Raw genomic sequence first — 19,490 nt, forward strand, 5'->3', positions numbered from 1 at the left:
GAGAGGAAACTGGTGCATAGGGAGGCCAGGCTAGGGAGGAATAAGGTCAGAGGTCTGTATCTAGAAAGACACACTCAGCCTTGCTCAGTGGGGCACTGGATGTTTCCTCTCACATCACTCTTCTCCAATTTCTTCAGCACAATCTGAGCAGACGCTTGCATGCGCACTTCTTTTCATCTTCCCCCTGAATCACCCCTAATCACCTCAGTTACTTGTCTCTAAATTGCCTGCAATTTGTCTTCATCTTTCTGGAACTGAAGAACAGAAGAGATGATGGTAATATGTCTTCCAGGTGCAGTTTCCTTGGAGCCCCCTGAACAGGGAGGTACGCTTCCTTCACGGAAGTCCCCAGGGAGTCCCCTACAGCAGAGGATCAGGTCTGTCTGGACAGTGCTGGCCCAAAAGGTAGGAAACCACAGGCCTCAAAGATAGTAATAACCCGAGGAGGAATAAATGCCTAACAAATGAAGGGGTTTTGGGGAGACAGAACTCAGACCAAAGGTTAAAGAAACTGGAATTCGCTCACCTAAACATAATAAAACTGATAAATTTTTGTAGACAATTCTCTATCAGACTCTCACAGTTCTGCATGTTTTGTAAGTAGGGTGCAGACTGTCCTTTGTTCCAGACCACCTTTCTAAAAATGTTTACATAGCGAACAGCCCTGGAAGATAGAGATGGGGTCTCACTCCAGAGCAAAGGGCAGGCATGTTTACTGTCTGTTATAAAAGATTTGGGTTTCCTTAGCTCAGGGTTCTTCATCTACTATGGAACTTCCCGTATATACAGGTATCATCTGGCCACCTTCATTCCCACCCTGTAGGAAATGGGGCTCAGGAGGCCAACACAAATATGTTGACAAAGCTACTGCTTTTGCCATAGTAATGTCTTTCATCTTTAATCCAGGAATCTCATGTCTTCTGCCAACCTGAAACAGTAACAGGCTAACTTACTAGGTTGCAAGTAGAGTAAAATCTCAGTCTCTCCATAAGTCTTGACATGAATAGGCTTCAGAACAAGTTTTAAAAAAAAAGAATAGTGTATCTTCAAAGAGAGGTCAACAAACTATTTTCGCCTGCCTGAGAACCTAAGAATATCTCCTAAACATAGGAAAGAATCCAGTCTTTTAAATTGCCAAATTTGCTAATACTTGTATGTCTTGCCTAGGGCAATTTTGGACTCTCCTCTTCGAGAATATTTTAGAGGATAATCTAGATACCCATCCATGTAACATACATCAGGCCTAGATATACCTGAATACAAAGGCACAGGCAGGCACCAACATGGCCTTCATAATGCTAGTAATGACCTAAAAAAGCAACTCTGCCCATGTACAGGTGCTCAGCCTGGTTCTTTGTCCACAGGAAATATCCACAACATGTGAAGCTTTCTTCAATCAGTTAGCTCAGAGTTGGTCAACCCTAGTGCGAAGTCTCCATGATTCCCATGACTCAGTTAGGACCCATGAGCGAGGGTTCAGGACCCAGTCCTGAAACAAGCCTTTTACAAAGTGTGTCCTCCCACTGTAGCTTTTGGCCTTCTTGGGGAAGCTTCTAGTGAATTCAGAAGGTCACCAGAGTAGGGAGATGATCTCCAGGAACCAGAAGCTTGGAGGGCTCTTATCCTCTTCACTTTATTCTCCTCTCTTCTGTCCTTCCCCAAAGGTCCTCCATGGCGACGGCTTGGTGAATGACTAGGTAAGAGTTTGGGCAGCCCTAATGACGCATTGATTCCCAGATGCCAGCAGACTATGAAGGGGTTGATAAGGATAGCACAGAGCCCTGAGCACCATGGAAGGTCTAACATACTCACTTCCTTGCTAAACACAGAACTTCCAATGACCACAACCTTATACACATCCTTTCCAATAAAGAACTCAAAGCCTTTCCCATGACATTTCCTAGACACATCCATGCCATTGGCACTACTTCACCTTTCCATGGGACTTTTCCTCTTCCAAAGCACGGTTATCTCATTTGACTCAAACAAAACCCTACTGTCATGGCAAATATTAAACCCATCTTACAGATGAATACAATGAAGCTTATAGAGGTTAAAAGTGATGACAGGGGTCACAAGGTGGTTATGTGGCCGAGGTGAAACTGGAACCCACCTGCCTGATTCCAGCTCCATGACCCTTTCTGCTATGCCATGCAGGAAGGGGATGCAGGCTACAGCCAGAGGAGAGACGTTATTCCCATTTTATAGAAAGGCAAGAATCAACTGACTTGTCAAAGGTCACAATCTGTGTGAGTTGCAGTGAAACCAGAACTAGATACAAAGTCTCTAGGATCTGTGGTCCCAGCTCTTTCCCAATGACCACTTGTCTTGCCAGGAAGGATAGGGATATGTCTGTAAAAGGAAAGCATCTGTGAGAGGCTGAGCATGTGGCTGAGCTGAGCACTGAGGGCCCCAAGTCTGGACACCAGGGACCTATAGAGGGATATTTGTCCTTGGTCTCTTGCAATGCAGTTCCCATCTTTGTTACACTGTGGTGGCAAAGCCATGGCTTTAGCATCTGACCAACTACAGTTTGAGTCCTATCTCTGCTATTTGCTCTCTTTGAGACCTGAGTCAAATGACTTAACATTTTCCTCAGTATCCTCCTCTGTTAGATTGTATAGTAGTAATGATCATCTCATAGGGAGACTGTGAAGAAAAGCAATCAGGTACATATAGCAATAAGTAAGTTGGCACTGGTAATATCAACCATGAGGTGGGGAGCTGGCAGACGGCAGGAGGTTCCAAGGGGAAAGGAGAGGGAAGGCAAATAAAACTGGTGACACAGACAAAAAAGCTTGCCCTCAGAGTCCTGAATTATAACGTCCAGAATATTCTACGGAGTAGGGAACCACAATGTCACCCTCAGCCCTCTGGCCAGCCCTTTCTTCTAACTTAACAGGCAGATCTGGCTCAGCTGCTAAGAAATCTATAGCTCTGGGAAGTACCCATGAGTCAACCCGTTCTCTCCTCTGCCTTTGCCCCTGGGGTAGGTTTCAGATTTGCAGCACTGCTATAGGACTCCAAGCCTTTGCCAGCCTCTAACACTAGAAAAAAGCTGCATTTTCTCTGTGAGTTGAAGGCTGTGGGCTGAGCCCAGGAGAGACAGGAGGCAGGGAAATGAGCCTACTGTACTGGACACTCTGCTCATCAAGGTCCAAGACACTGAACCATCCAACCATGTCAAAGAAGGCAAGGAGAAAGTGTTTTTATAGACATAAAAATAGGGTCTTGATCCTTTTTCAAATCACTCCAGCTCCTGTATCTAATGCACCATCTCCATAATAGTAGAAGACAAAAGGCAGTAGAAAATATTGGTTGTTGGATCTTTTTGTTAGAAAAGCCTGGCTTGGAGCGGGCTAGTTTTTATTATCTGCAAGAAGAGCCCAGACCTTAGACAGAGACATGAGACCTAGAGGGTAGGTAGAGTGACTTGTCCATGGTTACCCAGCAAGACTTGAGAGAACTAGACCTAGAACCCAAGCATCCTGATATAAACCCAGTATTCTTTCTACCACAGCCACATCGCCTCTGGGAAGCCCTCCTTCATAAAACTAAGATGGGAAAACTGGCTTCTGAACATCTATACTGCCATCAAGCTTATACTCCTCTGCCCTGCCCTTAAGAAGAAAAAATGAACCATAATGAATGTTTGCCCATCCTCCAACCCTAGAAGGAAAGCTCGAGAGAACAAGAACCACTCTTCAACTATTCAGCCCAACCCCCAGAACTGCGTGGGCCATTATAAATAAAAGCTTGACCACCCACATTTTTAAGGTCTTACACAGAAATTGGACAGCATCTAAAGGAAGTCACTCATATGCATAAGTAAAGGATAGTAAAGTCAAGCTGAGGAAAGCTGAGGAAAGGAAATCTGTCTGGCTCTTAAGTTACATGATTCTATAACCCTTGGGATTAGGACAAGCTGGCCTGGAGAACAGAAGACCAGGGGAGATGAAATAAGACTTTCATAATTGCCTTCAAGTTGAAAGAATTACAGACAGGGATGACCAGGCAAAGATGAACCAAAAAGAAACAAGCTTCTCTTGTATAAGGACGATTCCAAAAAGACATCACTGAGAACTTCCAGACTACAAAAACAGTATGTCAGGAAGTCAAGAAAGAACACAGGGCAGAGAAATCAGTTGCTTTGACCTGAGAAACTTTCTTTCAGCCCAAGGGTACCAAGAGAAGGAGAGTGTTGATGGTAGGAGGGGAATAAATGATTACTGTTTTGGGGTCACCATGCAGTTGACTCTGCAGTCCTGCTCAAATGGCCAAATTGGGACCATGTCTCCCCTGACCAAGCTCCTCTATCTCCTCCTTGGGTGAGATAAAAACATGGTCAGGTAGAGCATCTCCTCCTTTGAACGTGACGTTGCTGGAGGAGAGCCCAGGCTTAGATCTCCTTTCCATCACAGACTTGTTAATGGGAGTGGGTGGTCTATACCAATAAGATCCAGGGTCTCAGCAGAAGACTGGGCACCCCACAGTGGCCTGTTTCCTACACAGAAAGGAAGAGCTGGGGGGTGGGGATGGGGGCAGGGGCAGAGAAAACTCTGGCAACAGAGTCTCCTCTTCTTTTTCCCTCTTCTCTTCCTCTCTCCCTGCTCAGTGTCCACACTAATGAAAATAAGCCTGCACAGCTTCTTCGGCAGCCCAAGAATTCGTTCAGAGCAATTTGGAACCAATTGAATGAACAGGAATAAACGAGCAGATATTGCAGTTTATGGCTGGCTGCTCTAAGGCCCCAGGCAGTGATTAGAGGCCCATGGTCCTTTTTATGCCCACAGCAAGAAATTTGGTCCAGTTAAGAGCTCTAAACAGGAGGTGCAGTGGTGAGGAATAGGATGGGTAATTATACTCTGGGTTAATACTGGGGTGGTGGCCATGCCACCCAGACCTGAGAAATAATTAAGTGATTGAGTAAAAGATTGAAACAGTGGGAGGCAGTGATTGCTTTGTTAGGCCCATGGATATACAGAGATGAAGTATCCTCGTGGGAGGGAAAGCCAATTGCTACTCCTGGTAGACCTTGTCTGCTGTTGGACTCTGTCCCAACACTGATTCACTCTTCCTAAGCAGAAGGGAAAACAAGTGTGTGTCTCTCTCTCTCTCTCTCTCTCTCTCACACACACACACACACACACACACACACACACTTCCCTGAAATGACACTTACCCTCTATACCTCTTCCTCCACCACCATTGCTGGGAGCAGACAGTGACACTGACTTTTATGTGTGTCCTCCCCTGCAGAAAGGATGGGTTTGGTCTCTCCGTGATCTTTCACCAGCTCTTTCTTGTGGTCAAGGACACAGATTTCTAAGATGGCTCTCTAGTGTCATGGGAACATTTGTGGCTTTGGGAAAGACATTTTCTCTAGGCCAAGTAAACAGCTCCTTTGGAGACTGGAGTCTACAACCTTGAACTCAGAAGCAGAGAAACTGTTGAGCAGACTGGGTTGACCTTGACTGAGCATCTGCACCTCAGTAAAGCATTTAGCAAAAGACCCCTGGATCAGCATAAAGAAGCAGTCCATCTTCATTAGGATAACCTACGTCCTTGGGGATTTTGCTTCCCACCACTATTCTGAAAATAAAACCAAAGACCATGTTTTCTCTAAAACCCCCACCACACACATAACTTTTTTCTGCTTTGTAGTCCCAGCACTGAACCTATAAAAATGAATAAGATGTGGTTCCTGCTCTCAAGAAATTAAAGCCTACTAATGGAGGTAGGTTTGCAAACATCATTTTGGAGGCAGGTAGGGGATAGTACATGAATAAAGGAGAGGGACACCTAATCCAGCCATGGGATGGATAAAGGCATCATTGTGTCATGTCAGCTAAGTCTTGAAAGATGGGGTGGGGGGGGCAGGAATTAGCCAAGAAAAAAACAGCACTGCATTGGTTGCTCTAGACAGAAAAAACCACACAAGCAAAATCATACAGGTAAGAAATTGTGTGGCTCAATTGGAAAATGACCATTGGCCCCTTATTATTAAAATACAAGTTATGGTGCAGATACATTTGCAAGGTGAAGTCAGCAAACGCTATGCTAGAAAACATAGACTTTATCTAATAAATAATCAGTGCCACTGAAGGATTTCAAAGTCTGTATAGGGATGGGGAACGGGGGAAGGGGGGATGTAGCCAGGTTTGAATGTTTGCAGAATGAATTTGAGGGAGACCAGGGGCAAGGAGATGAGTTAGGAAGCTATGAGAAAAGTCCAGCCTGGTTGAGACATGGTGGAGTTCTGACCCAGGGCAGCTACCTTTAGCGAGAAGAGGGGAAAGATTTGGGAAATCCTCAGAGGAGGAAGCTGGGGCTTGCCTGGATGCAGGTCATGATGTAGGCACAAAAACAAGGAGGGCTGCCACGTTTCTGGCCTGGATGAGACTGGGGTCAGAGGGATGACCAGCAGGAAGCAAAGACAGGGAGAGAGTAGGATGGGTTCCATCTGACCACGTGAAGCCCAAGGGCTTGGGGCGTACCCAAGTAGGAAAATTCCCAGGAAACATAAGGTCTAAATCACCGTTCTCTGTCACCGTGCAGCCTGGTCACTTCGGGGGAGGACATTAGCCTCTCTGTGCTTCAGTTTCCCTATCTGTAAACTGGAATACTGCCTTTCTACAACTCACCTTCTGGAAATACACCGTGAGGACCAAACATGAAAAGGTATCTCCAGCACATCGGAAACAAAGCTGTTGAGGAATTTAAACCGTCTCTGTGTTGGGCGTCCTTAGGTTTCCTATTACAGCAAAATGATGTCAAACGATGAACTCATTTTGTCATAGGTCTGCTCTTTGTGACTTTTAAAATGTGTCTGAAAGCTATGCAGGTTTGACAAGGGTGTTGGCTTGCCTTTAACTCTTTCCCCTTTTGGTGCCATGGAGGGACAGGGAGGCATATCCCAGCACGTGTGCACTCAGAGGGACCTCAGAGCCACGTGGTCCAATGCCCTCGTTCACAGATGAGGATGCCACGGCCGGAGAGAGGAAGGGACTCACCTGAAGAACACAGGTCATTAGCAGCAAAGCAAGCACCAGCAGACAGATCATCTGACCTTTACTGCCATCTTCTGAAACCCTACTTGTCAGGGGCGGTATCTGTGGTGATGCCAAGGCCAAGGCCTCCCCACCTCAGCCCATTGGGCCTTCTGTGGGCCTCCACTCCACCCAAGGAAGAAAGAGCCATCAGGGTAATTGTTGCAAAGCTCTCTGAAGTCCCAAAGAGCTAGAAAAAAATACAGAAGGCCCATATTAATGAGTCTCTCCCTCTTCATCTCAAGCCCAGGACATTTTCTAGATTTAAATAATATAAGACTAACGTGGATGGAACCAGTGACGGAGAGGAACACTTGAGATGTAGAACCTTGAGTCAGTTAGAGCCCCCGGGGCAAGGGTGGGGGCAAAAGGGAGCAGGTGAAGCTCAGAAACTCAATAAAAAGTTTTCAGGTGGGTGGGGCTGCAGGCTGGGAGGCAGGAAAACAGGGCTGACCTGAATGGGAGCAGAGCCCCTCGCCCACCCAGTGTGAGCCAGGACGGGATGGCCAGAGGGGACCCTGCGAGGCAGGTGGAGGACAGAGCATACCCAAGACCCTCAGTCCTGTAGGGCCTGGACCTAATGTGAGGGGGTGGATCCTCCCAGCCCCTACATGCAGCCCCACACACATAGGGGGTTCCCCGAGAGTGAGCCAGCCCCCAGGAGATGATCCCCCTGTAGAGGACTGCAGGAGAGCCCCTCGCAGATCCACACGCACACTTGCATTTAAAGGATCTGAGAAGCGAAACAGATTTGTCTATAGTGGGACTTCTCAGATCCCAATTTGCTTGGCTTACACTGTTTTCCAAAGCCGTCTGACCACAGGATCCTGTCGTCACAGATGTCACCCCGGGAGACACAGCTGGAAGCCATGCCCTGACACTCCTCTCTTTTGTCTTCCGGTAGCCTCCCCACCGACCCCCCGAAATGATACATTTGCCTCTGTTATGATGGCTCCAAGTCCCTGGGTGCCAGGGGCCTTAATAAGGACTTGAGCCATTTCAACCTGTTTTGTCAAACACCCAGGCCACTCCAATGACTCAAAGTGAAAAGCCTAGTTTTCTGGGGAGGATTCAGACCAGAACTCAGTTTAATTCAGTGTTGCAGGTACTTCCTGAAGACCACGTCCTTCACACTGTAGTAGATTCAAGACAATTACAAAGCAGAACCTCTGGCCTGACCGTAACCTAGGGGAACAGACAAGTCTCCAAACCAGAACTGCTAGCTCTGATTTCAAGGTAGTATTCAAGTAGGTGCTAAAACTGGGGGCCGAGGGCCAGAAGAAGGGGACTCAGAGAAGAGACAGAATGGTCAAGAAGCCATCTTGTGGGGGAGGGGGAGGCAGAGGTGGGGTTTAAAGCGGCAGAGGAGAGAGGGTGACCAAACAGGTGTGGGGTGTACTGGTGAGGGTGGGGAAGCCGGATGGCTCAGTGGGGGTTCCATGTGGGGTGTGCGGAGGTAAGCTGGTCGAGGGGGTCACTTGTGCACAGAGATCCTGGACCCCCCGATGACTGAGGGGGTGGTCAAATCCCCTCGCCTTGGGCATGGTAGCCTGGCAAAGACAAGCATTTCTGTGAATTACATCAAAACGAAAGACCTAGCTGCTTATGGACAGAGGAACAAATCTTCTTCCTGCTCTTGGGAGTGTCTGATTCTAGGGCAGATTCAGGAAGGAGAATTGCTCAGTTGAAAGCAATTATGATGTGTTCACAAGAGAAGACAGTGACCCAGCATCCAGGACAATTCCCTACAAACCAAATAGCTTCTCAAAATCTGTCCCCTGAAGGAAGTCAAGCCTGCTTATTAACAAAACCCTCAAGGCTCAGTTTCGTTCCCCAGAGCATTCTCCCGGTGAGGGCCTGCAAGTTTGTCACCTGGGGGGGTAGGGGTGGGCGGTTAGGCCAGCCCCTCCCTCAGGCAACTTGGCCACAAGTGCCCTGCTGACCGCTTGCCTGCAGCCCAGGCCAGGTGACCCGACGGGCTCTCTCCCAACCCCTGGACTGTCCCTCATCTCCCACTTCTCCTCATCACTGGACAATGGCTCCCTTATTAGTCGGCCTCCTCCCCGTCCACAAGCCTTTATTACAGTAACTATGGAGTCAGCCTCTGACAAGAAGGAAAAGAGCAATTAGAGGCTTTTGTCTCTGCTGGGCAGCCTGGCTGACATCACTCTCCCTTCCCCCGCATCTCAGGGCCCATGGTTAACCCCCTTCTCTCCCTGCTGCCTGCCGGTCAGAAAGTCGAGCCAGGGACACACAGAGAAATGAGCTGCGGCCCCCACGTCCAGAGGGGCAGGGCCCTCTCTCGGGACCTTGTGAGAGAAGGGAAATGTGCTGGGCAGCCCAGAACCTACCAAGGGGCCCAGATACTTGCTGAGATCCCTGGGCAGCTCACCACCTCTCCCCAGCCAGTCCCAGTTCCACAGCCATCCCCTCGCAGTGGGGGAAAGACCGCGGGGCTGGGGCCAGACCGCCGCTCCCTGCTGCCCCGTTCCCACGGCACGGCCTACGCTGAAGTCACCCAGTCCAGGCCAGGCCGGGCTTCACGCTGAGACAGAGGCAAGCTGGACAGCCCCACAGATGTTGGCCGTTCCCATGGCTTCAAGATAACCACCAGATCTTAGAAGATGTCGTGAATCTCCAAGCTATTACGGGGCACCTACTGTGTGTTAGGCAGTGAGGAGAGAGAGCAGAACACAAGACACACTCTGCCCTTGTCCCTGTCCTCACGGAGGAGACGGACATCGAACCAGTCACTGCTCCTAAGGAGAGGCCAGGAGAGACTCCAGTAGGCGCACCTCATCCAGTGTCAAACATCATTGACAGCTACCCGCAGAAAGTGAGGTTTGGGTTGAAACTAGAAGGATGGGCAGAAGTTAACCGTGGTAAGTGGGTGATAGGGTTGATGTGTGGAAAGGCCCCAGGCTGGGGAAGAAGGCGGCCTGTTTTGAGGAAATCTCAGGGCCCAGCAGGCTAGAAGGGAGCAGAGGCGGCCAGAGACTAGAAGGCACAGGGGCTGAGCCGCCTAAGCCTGCACCCCTGTCCCCCCTTCCCATGCACCGCTGGAGAAGCCTCTGTGGGCTATTCCAGGAAGCTGTCAGCTAGCTTCTGCTAAAACACCCCCAGTGAAGGAAGCACACTGTGGCCCACTTGTGTACAGCTGCATTTGGTGGAAACGTCTTCCTTAAATTAAAGTGAAATCTGCATCAGGGTGCTGAACAGGAAAGAACTTAGGGTTTTGAATTCAGACAGACGAGCTTCAGATGCTATCTTAGCCACCTGTCAGCAGTAGGAGCACATCCAAGTCATGTTAACCTGTCTGAGCCTTTGTTTCCTCATCTGTGAAATGGGGAGATACTGTCTACCTTCCGGTGGTGCAGCGAGGATGAAATGAAATGAGGTATGTACAGCGACTTGCCCAGAGCTCAACAAACATCAAACATCTTTTCTTAGCCATTGGTCCTCTCTCCCTCCGAAATGCGTAGCATTCATTCACACAGATGAGCCTTCATATTTCTTAAGGTTCCCTAAATCTCATCATGCCTAATTCCTTGGACCATTCCTCACACGACATGGTTTCTAAGCCCTTTACCATCTGTTCGCACATGGGAAGTGAAGGAAGGTGTCAACGCTAATTAGCAGAGACCTCAGGATTACTACATCCCTAAATGTCAGCTGCATGAGGGCAGGGTCCATCTGCCTCGTTCACCACTCTATCCCCAGCACCCAGCACAATGCCCAGCACACAGTAAACACCCAGTATACGCTGATGAGTGAATGACTGAAGTCTGGGCATGATGCTTCTAACAGAGCAGCCTGATGTATTCTCCATTTTAAAGAGTCTGTGTCATTCTCTTGACTCATCCCAGGCTAACAGAAAACGCGAACCCCAAGACTTTCACACATGAGCCACTATTTTATCAAGCCGCCTTCATCCTGTCTTCCTTCAGTTCATTTCTGAAAGAAAGGCAGGCCTTTGATTTATCCCTCCTACCCTTTTTATCTTGTTAGATTCAGTCCATTGTGCTGGCCTGCCCAGACTTTTTTTTGAAACTCCACTTTGTCATCCAACATATTAGCTCTCCCATCTAGCTTTGCTCCATCTATCAATGTGTTAAGCATGCCTCCTATGTCTTCATGTATCTGAGGACGTAATGTCAGAGAAGACAGGCACGTCGTACGGTTCTTTAGGGAAGTGGACAAGCCTATCAGGACTCAGCACTCAGGACTTCCTGGTTGGTGTCAGTTCATTAGTCAACACATCTTGCAGACAACTGTTCAACCAGTAAGGAAATCACCATTTACCACATTACACTCCATTTTGTTCACAATGACACTACAAGAGGCACTGTCAAATCCCCAGCTCAAATAAAACTCCCTGTTCTATTTACAACTATCATAGGCAGCACCTCCCAAGCTCTGAGCCGACTGCGCACCATCTCATTTTGCCCTCACAACAAGGCCACAGGTACCTTCTGTGCAGGGCCAGGCAGTGGCTAAGCAAGCCCAGGTTTGAGTCCTGACTCGGCCACTGATGGCCAGGCGACACTGGGCAGTGGATTCAGCAGAACAGACCATCTGCTACGATGAATGCCTCCAAAATCTCGGTGGTTTAACACCAGAAGGTTTACTTCTTGCCCATGTCACAGCCAATCCCATGGGTGACCTTCCACAGGCTGGTGTGGGAACCCAGCCTCCTGACATCTAGTGGTTCCTCTTCATAAGTCTCCCCTGGGTCTTCTCCATTCAGCCAAAGTGCAAAGACAGGGTGGAGAAGGCCAAAGCAGTCATAGTCCTGACATACCATCCTCTGCCCACATTCTATTGGCCAGAACGAGTCACATGACCAATCTCAATGTACAGGAGGCTGGGAAACGTCACAGGTGCACGTTATAGGTGGCAAGCAGTCTGACCTACTTACTCATCGATGTCATTGACCTGACAATGTTTCCTGCCTCATTATGTCTATATTAGTCAAGGTGCTCAGATATAGACAGAGATAGATGCATAAATATGTAGACAGAGATACTTTAAGGAATTGCTTATGTGAGTGTGGGGATCGGCAAATCTGAAATCTGCTGTGCAGACTGGCAGATTGGAAATTCTGGCAGGAGCTGATGTCACAGACTTGAGTCCAAGGGCAGTCTAGAGGCAGAACACCTTCCTCTTCAGGGACCTCAGTATTTCCTCTACAGTTAAGCCTTCAACTCATTGGAGGGGGCCGCCCTGTATTATGGAAGGTAATCTGCTTTTCTCAAAGTCTACTGATTGAAATGTTAATCTCATCTAAAAATACCTTCACAGCAACAACTAGACTGGTGTTCGACTAAACAACTCGGCACCATAGCCTAGCCAAGTTGACATATAAAATTGGCCACACCTGAAAGCTACATACAACCTCAATTAAACCAGTTCGTGATATATAACAGGCACTCAGAAGTGTACCTGTGAAGAGATCATGCAGATGTGAGACCAGAAGTGGAGCTGGTTCCTGGCTGGAGATGCCCAGAGCAATGCTTTTCTTCCCTGTGATCATGGACACCTCCATGATTACCAGCATCAGTCTAGGTCAGTGTGACCTGACCACGAAGGCTCTCAGTGGCAAGGCTGGGCCTGCTCACACTCTGCCATGTGCAGGAGGCTCTCCTTTGAGCATCGGTCAAGAGTCATCTGGTCAGGCAGGGGATGGTGAAGCTGAGCCTGAGACCCCAGATTCAGCTCCCAGGCCAGTCACAACACAAGCCCTCAGAAACTCAGCTACCCAGTGGCCTATAAGTACATGTGGGTAATTTCAGTCTGCAGGACCAAGCAAGAAAGTGTGACTGGGGTACATGAACCCTCTCTAGAAGGGAGCAACCGAAACGCATCTTGGGCTAGCAGGCCAGAAGCCAAGAAAGCAGAGAAGCATAATGGGAGTTTGAGGCTGACCCTGTTCCCTGCTCCCGGCTCTTCCATGAAGTCCTTGGCTGCCCTACTGAGTTTTTGTCCAAGCTGAGTCATCAGCACCATCTCTTGGTGCTCCCTCCAGCTAAACTGAGTCCTGGACTACAATTGAAAAGACCTGGATCTGGGGTCATCAAGTCATCAATGATGCTGGGGAAATAAATCACTGACTCATCTTGAGTCCCAGTTTTTCACTCTGCAGCACGGGACTAATTTCCACCAATCCAACCAGCTGCACATGATGCAGTTTCAACATGTCTTTGAAAGCATTTTGAAAAGCACTGAGTACTACACAAATGTGCAGCGTTAACACTGGCTTACTACGTCGAGGACAGAGACTTGAGGCAGTTCCCAGGGAACAGGCGTCTCTCCCCCATCCCATCTGGTACAGACCTTGGCAGTGATGCTCGCAGACAGGGGTTCTACAGTGTTGTCTGCTCATGGCCATGGCGCCCAAGGCTGTTCAAAGCAGACTGCAGCTGGCTCCATCCTGGTCACCAGGCATTTCAGCTACATGAAAGGAAATTGAGGAACAAGGCTCCAATTTACGCATGCTGGGGTAGGCACAATGATGCCCTTCTCCCAGTGGTGCCCACGTGCTAACCACCAGAGCCTATGAATATGTCAGCTTACATGGCAAAAGGGACTTTGCAAATGTGATTCAGGTTAAGGCCCTTGAGATGGGGAGATTAGCCAAGATCACCCAGGTGGACCCGATCTAACCATGGAGTCCTTAATGATGGAGAACCTTTCCTGGCCGTGTTCCGAGAGGTGCGACAACAATGACTTTGAGGATGGAGTAAGAGCTAAGAGCAAGCGATGCAGGAAGGCTGCCTCTAGAAGCAGGAGAAGGCAAGGAAGCAGATCTTCCCCTTGAGGCTCCAGTTAGGAATGCAGCCCTGCCTACACCAGGACCTCAGCCTGGCAAGACCCACGTCAGGCTAGTCACTTAAAAAACATAAGGCAACACATTGGAGTCACCGTAAGCAGCAAAGCATGCGATTATTTTTTAGAGCGGCACTAGGGAGCTAGTAATCGTGCCAAGAAGATGATGGAAGAAGCAGCTCATGTGACCTGCAGTGAAGATGGAGGTGTGAATAGAAAACCCTAGGCCCCTACTCCCTGGACCGGTTCTCCTCCCCTCCTCTCCTCTTTAAGTAATCACCACCGGGCTTGAGGAGAAAGTGTGCGGGCAGGGAGTGACAGGAAAGTAATTTCCAGATCAGAATTTAGAATTTACATCCGTTTCGGTGCTGGGCCTACCTTCACGATCTCAGTGTGTTTCTGGGTTTTTGTGTGTACAACAGACAGGAGACTATGAATGCCTTTCCTATATCCCTCCCCATTCTAGGAAGGGAGAACCAGGCTTCCTGCCTCCTCCCTCCAGCCAGCATCTACCCAGGGGCAGTCCCACACCATGGCCTCTCCCCTGTGCCTCCTTCCCACCCCAGCCAGGGCCAGCAGCCATCCCTGCCCAGCTTAGTCATCTCCTTAGAGTGATGAACGCCATCATTAGGAGCCTTTCATTAGCAGCGGCTTGCACGCAGCTGATGTTGATTTGATAGAATCCAATTTAGCATCCCACTCTGGGCTCTGCTCCATAAGCATTTGGGTTTAGCATGTACAGACAGTTTGATGCTGTCTTGATGGCCTTTTAAGCGGCTGAGAAAATTGCTGGCATGGCAATTCGGTAGCAGGCAGGCTCCTGGTGGGGGTGGGGGGCTGCAGGGATGGGGGAAGGACCAAGGGGGCATTTCAGCCTGTGTCTGTAAAAGGCAGCTAAGTGTTTGGGAATCATCCATTTAAAGGGCAGAGAGAACAGACAGAACCGCCAGAGTGTCTGAGGGGCTCCACCAGTGAGATTTCACCAAGGTGCCTCCTTCTGTTGGACACAGAACTGCCCTCAGCCAAGATACTCATCATCCCACGCCCGTGAACGCACGTTACCATCCACAACATGCCCTCCTACGTTATCTCATTTTTATGGTGAGCCCCAACAAACTGTCAGGCTAACAACTGAGGTTGTCATTACCCTGTCTTGCAGACGTAAAGCCAAGGCTCAGGTGCAGATGCCGGAGATGGGCACAGAGGCGCTGGTGGCTGAGAGAGCGCGGGGCTTGAGATACAGGAATAATTACTGTAAACGTGCAAGAGTGGGCACCAACTTCCTCGACTCCATTTCCTGATGCCCCAATGACTCACTGAGCCTCACTTCTGGCCCTTAACACAGAGGGCAACCCTTTACCCATTTCCTTCCTTGGGGGCTGCTGGACGTTGAATGGGAAGGCCAAGTGCTGCCGGTTCCTTGAGGGAAGCATAGAGTTCCCAGAGCATGGTGATGTGCCGATAAATCCTGAACCTCTGGCTCGCCAACTAAAAAAGCCCTGGCTTGTAGCATTTGCCCATTTACCTGGTTTGAATACTCCCACTATGCCATTTTTAAGATGTCACCAAATGCAGACGTGAGAAGGGGTGTTCACCCTGGGCTCTGAGGGCATGAGCAGGCTCAACCACAACAGTGCTAGCAGGCTGTGACGTTGTTCTGAATTTGTGCCCATTTTACAACTGAACAAACTGAGGTCCAGAGTAGTTCTGAGACTAATAATGATTCCTTTGCCCCCAACAATAAGCCATGGAATGCCCAGGATGCCATGCCTCCCTTCTGTGGAAAGACATGGCGCCTGAGATCCAAAAGAGTCGAGCACAGGCCAGAGCCAGGGCCTGTTCTCCGCCTGCGGCCCGCACGCCGGGGTCGACGTGAGCCTTCTCCTTGGGAGAGGCTGAGAGCACGACTGAGGACACGAGTGGCAGGTGAGGGCAGGCCAGCTGCTTCCGGAGGCAGCAGGGGAGGAAAGAGGAAGGCTCTTCTTTCCAGCGCAATCTGATTTTAGTTCAGGAGCCTGAATGGCCTATGAAGACTTTCTCCTTTTCCTCCCCACCTGGCTCTTTTCTCTCTTCTCCTAGTCAGAGACCTCAGAAAATCACTGCCTTGAAATCTTTCCCCTGAGGCTTTGTGAGCCTCTCTCAGAGCTGGCTTCTCTTCTCTCCTCCCCTCGTGCTGGGCTTCCCACCGAGGCCAGGGCAGCCGTAGAGGGATGAACAGGAGTGCCCTGTGTCACACGCTTGGCCCACCTCTGAGTTCAACCACAGCTGCTGTGGAACATTCAGAGTGAGCTCAGATCTGCCCCCAACCGACAGTGTCCCATCAGCAACTCACAGGGCTGGATCTGCACGCCAGAGGCAGCAACCCCTGGGGCAACTCTCAAACAATGGGACAGGAGCTGGTGGGAAAGGCCCCAATCCCCCAATTCTGGGCCTTCATTCACTAAGCTGCTCGGGAGGCCCCAGCAAAGTAGAACCAACCCTGTGGCCTTCCTTCTCTCTGCTGCCTCCTCCTGATTCCTGGGATCGCCTCCCAAAGAAACTACTGGCACCCCACTCCTTGTCTCAGGCACTGTTGTCAGATATAAACACAAACCTTCTGAGATGCGTACGATTAATATCCCCATTTTACAGATGAGGAGACTGAGGCCATGTCTGCCTGACTCGGACTAGACGGGTCACCCAACCTGCCTGTCCATAAGGACAGTGGTCCTTGGGGATGCAATCACAGCCCGCCTTCGCTGAGCTGGCTGGGACAGAGCTCAGGCCCAGGAGCTAGAATATCAGCTGGCTCGGGAAGAGGCACCTCGACCACAGAGGACACCCAATGGGCAGTGCTTATCTTGGTTCAACCTTGAACCCTTCTCTGTGAAAGGAAAACCCTTCAAAATTTGTTTTTTGTTAATATACATAACATATATACAAACACATACACAGATGTATGTGTATAAATATGTATTAATAAACGTATATGTGTTGAGACGGTTGGAGAGAAATTCACCAAATCTTAACAGCATTCTTGGACAGTGGCAGATAATATCTCTATTTAGTGTGTGCTTTACCATATTTTTAAATTTTTTCCATAATGAAATATTATCGTAGAAAGAGGCAAAAACATTATTTTTAAAAGAAAGATTAAAATAAATGAAAGAAAGAAGAGAAGAGAAGAAAGGAAGGAAGGAAGGAAGGGAGGGAGGGAGGGAGGGAGGGAGGAAGATCAGGCTCTTCGGAGGAATTCATTGTTAACTGAAACCCAGACAGCCAGCATCAGGACCCCTAGGAGGTGGGAAAAACTCCATTCTTGCCCACAAGCTTGTCTCTTCCTGAAGCCCAGCAGCACAGGGGAGCCAGGGAGAGGAGCCAGGAAAGGTGAGTACAAGGAAGGGGAGCTTGAAAAGCCAGACCAAGCACCTGGACACACAGATGCACTGGGGTGGAGGAGGGGCTGGGAGAAGAGCTGGGGGCCCACTTACCATGGTGACAGAAAGGCAGTAGGTTTAAATGAGATGCCGCTGAAGGGCTCTGGAGCAAATGGGCAAGATCTTAGCCTTCACACACAGCAGTAGACAACCTTCATCTTATCCCATTGGTGGGCGGGGGGCTTGCTGTTCACTTGGAGTGTTGAGAAGAGAACCCTCTGTTCAAGTCGGCCAACTGCCCTTTGTTAATTCCACACATTTAAATTGAGCACCCTTATCCCAGTCACCAGGCTGTAAACCCTTGAGTTCAGGGACCGTGATGGCCTTATATACTATTGTCCCCCCACAAGCTGTTACACAGGGACTGGTAGACACCCAGTAAACGGGATGAATGAGCAAATCCTACCACCATCTCACCTCATACCAGGACAGGGTGCCGGGCTGGAGGGAGAGAAACTTAGAAGACCTGAGTTTTGGGCCCTGACCTTCCAGCGACCCATCTCATGACCTTTAGGAGGTCAGCTAGTTACCTTGTGATTCAATTTCTCCCAAATCAGGAGAGCTTACCCTGAAAGAAAATCTAGCAATGAAATCACACGTCATCTATTATAAACTTTCTGCTCCTTAGGACAAAGAACTGGCATCAATCAGTCTTGTCCTCAAATCCTAGAGCCACAGGAAGTCTAAGGGCGTCAGCCATGGGGTCCGCGGGGCTCTCTTCAGGCTACTGAGACTAAGGTGCTGGTGTTGGGGGCTGGGAGGATGGCTGGGCAGGGTGTGGATCTTTCTGCTTCTCTTCAATGGCCTCTCCTCTGGGATCTTGAGCCTTAATGGAGGCTGCATTAGCTAATCTAGTGATTCAATTAGTTCTAAATGCTCCTGGCCTGAGGAGGGACAGCAAGGTGGGGATTTGCTGGCTCCTATTTGCCGGAAAGGGTTTCCCAAGACAATGGAGCTGCAATTTGAATTCCCAAGTCTCCCACTTCCCTCTCCATTCAAGAGCCCAGGGTCATCAACCCAAATGAGATCATGCATGTGAAAGCACTTCGTAAACTGTTTTTATTCCTCGTTCCCTCTCGGGGTGGGTCCCCATGCCTTCTCCAGTGAGGTAAAGGGGCTGCCCAGTGACAGAGGGACCAGCGAGGCCCCAGGCCTAACCTTGAGGAATCCCAGGCCAGTGGTTTTTCTGACTCTGCAGAATGGAAATGACATTTAGATCCTCTGTGGCGAAGATCCAGTCTCTCTCCAGCGAGAGCTCTGCTCCGTCCTGGGCCGCTCTGCTCCTCTCACGTAGGGACACAATCACGGACTACCTCTGCCATCTCCTACTTGTTCTAGGGGCCTTGTAGCCTCAGAGAGCCTTGACTCTGAGGACCATCCTAGGGGTCAGCTCCTAGGGAGCACATCTCAGTCCCTGGAAGGAAGGGACAGAAACAGGGAAATGGGAAAGGAGGGAGGACAGCAAAAGAGAAGACAGATGACACAGAGGTGAGTCTCTTACCACCTGGAGGTCTTTTTTTCTCGCCACAGGAAGAGTGGCTTTTTCTAAAGCCCAGGAAGTGCTACCGACTCCTGGAAGCTGTTGAGTGGGGAGTTGCTACCTCTTTGATCCCAAGACCTGTGTAAAACAGGAGTATTAGATTGGAATAGTGGTTCCGACTTTGGCTGCACATTGGAATTACCTGGGAAGCCTTAGAAAGTTCCATGTCTCAGCACCAAACACAAAGACTATAGTTGAATTGGTCTGGGTGTGCAGACTGGACATGCAATTATTTTCCTTTCTCTATGCAGTGGTATGCCAGTAAGCCGGCTCTCAAAACAGAAAAGTTCTCATTTGTAGCATCCGCCAATGTCCATGGAGTCAAAACCCTCACTATGGCCTATTCCAAGCAACCAATAGTGTAGCGACCGGCTCCAGCACACCACAGTCTCCCCGGGATTCCACGCTGCCACGGAAGCGGAGAACCACTAGAGCTGGTCCGTGAGCCTCCTGGGACCAGGGAGCCCCAAGTCCCCAGAGCAGGGGTGAGAAGGTAGGATCCGGTCGTAACTCACGCAGAGACACCCCTGCCCACCCCACCTTTCTCCACAGCCCTAGAGGCCATCTGCTCATCCGCTTCTCCCCACTAAAGGCACTCTGCAGTGGTTTGTAGAGATAAAGGACAAAGAAGGAAAGAAAGTCCCAGTGGTTTCCAAGTGC

This window comes from Eumetopias jubatus, unplaced genomic scaffold (assembly GCF_037043125.1).
Source record: "Eumetopias jubatus isolate StellerSeaLion01/CBP00866 unplaced genomic scaffold, mEumJub1_p1.0 scaffold_14, whole genome shotgun sequence".
Taxonomy (NCBI): Eukaryota; Metazoa; Chordata; class Mammalia; order Carnivora; family Otariidae; genus Eumetopias; species Eumetopias jubatus.